The sequence below is a fragment of the Myodes glareolus genome, chromosome 19, assembly GCF_982192425.1.
Source record: "Myodes glareolus chromosome 19, mMyoGla1.1, whole genome shotgun sequence".
In the NCBI taxonomy this organism is placed as follows: Eukaryota; Metazoa; Chordata; class Mammalia; order Rodentia; family Cricetidae; genus Myodes; species Myodes glareolus.
The window spans coordinates 76,994-78,805 of record NC_142044.1 but is presented as its reverse complement, the minus strand read 5'-3'; the positions used below and the strand labels follow the sequence as shown (position 1 = coordinate 78,805).

At 47.1% G+C, this 1,812-nt stretch overlaps 1 pseudogene; it reads right to left on the bottom strand.

Moving 5' to 3' along the window:
- Positions 1-587: 587 nt before the first annotated feature.
- LOC125396634 (dehydrodolichyl diphosphate synthase complex subunit Nus1 pseudogene) lies at positions 588-1,412 on the bottom strand (annotated as a pseudogene).
- Between the last annotated feature and the right edge of the window lie 400 nt (positions 1,413-1,812).

Here is a 1,812-nt window from a genome sequence, read left to right as displayed (position 1 = left end):
TAATTTATTTATTACTTTATAACCCTTTCAATAAAACATTGGTTTCAGATAGTTTTTTATTACTTTTTAATGTATATGGGTATTTTGCCTGCATGTAGTCTATACACTACTTTCACACAATGTCCGCAGAGACCAGAAAAGTTGGAGTTGCAGATCATTGTTAGCTGCTATGCTGGGAATCGAACCTGGGTCCTCTGGTTTAGCAGCCAGTCCCCGTAACTGTTGAGCCATCTCTCTGGCCCCAGTACTCTTACTTTTGACTGGCCTGAGATTTAGAAGTAGAAACTCTCAGTGAGGACAACCTACGTCTCTTGACAATCTATTCCTGGCTTCTTTCATTCTCTTCAGTTTAGCATATTCTGCAGCCTCCTCTTACTGTCTGAGTGTATTGTTCCTTCAGAGCAATATGTTGGCATTTATGCTATAGGACACTTGGATAACAAAAGCCTGAATCATGGGGGCCTTAGTCCTGGGTTTCTTAGATTTTTTTAGGTGAGTACAAGGTTTTATAGGTACTTTATGAACATCAGAATCAATTGGGTTCTTTTCTCCAAAAGCCTGATGTCATATTACACAACCACGAACCGCTACTTTCCCAGGCGCTGTTCACAAACTGTGTTCTGACGAAGGGCGGAGAAATCGTCCTCATAACTGATGTTTGGGTGAGAAGGCAAGAGACAATCTGTCAATCTGATTTGCCAGGGAAGAAAGCCTAAGGTGCTGTCCACAGGACCAAACTTCCATACTAACTCAGGGTCAGGGAAACCATGTGAGCTAAGTAAGCCTTCTAGCAAATCTACATCCAAATCTCTGAGTGTCCTCTGCTGCTGAGCAAAAGTCCTGAGCAGCTCTCAGAATATCTGCTTTTCCATCTTCCGGGGACAGCACCTTCACTGCTGAAGGGCAATTTAAAACTTGGTCGTCTTTGTCATTACTACTTGCAAATTCTTGTGATTATTTGGAACAATCTCGGTCCAAAAGTTCCTGTTGTTGTTTCAAAATTTTATCCATCAATCAGACACTAATGTAGAAATCCCCAAGGCCATACACCACACCACTGAGGCTCACGGTGTCTGAGAAGCTGGGCTCATGCTCCTCCTTGGTGACCACCAGGCCCATGTGCAGTAGCAGCTTGTGCAGAGACCTGCCCTCCGAAGACCAGCACAGCCTGGGTGGGGTGGCAGCCAGCCTGGGGCCCAGTGAGGGTGCAGGTGATGATCCTGGTTCCTGCCAATGGCCAGGGCTTGCTGAGCGTGAAACCAAGCGGCGCTAGGACCGCAGAGGAGGCAGCACAACAGCAGTTCCTCCAGATCCAGTTCCAGGGGAAGCAAAGGCAGAGCCAGGAGATATGCGCTGTGCAGGCATAGCAGCACATGCAGCACACGCCACACCAGCTCCCACAGCCCGGTCATACTCCCGTGGCACGCGGACACCGTCTCCTCCCTCCGTCCCACATCCCCGTGCCCGAGCCCCTCACCACTGCCAACTCCTCACCTAGCACCCCCACTGCCATTTTCCTCTCCCTGCAAGTCTTTCTATTTATGGCTTCCTGACAACAAATTGGTGACATCTTCTTTGAAAGATTGAACAGTTTTCAGATTCTACTTGTTCTTTTGTGCCCCGACCACCTAGGAATGGTAATATCTATCAATTCAGGAATATCACTTTTGTAGCCACAAAACATCCCTAACAGATTGGTGCTTTCTATCCCCAGTTCTCCTTGGAACCCCACCCCTGACTTCTGTGGCCATTGATGCTAACATTTTGATGCTGCAGAAGTGGCTACAAGCATACTACAAATTTCATTGACTT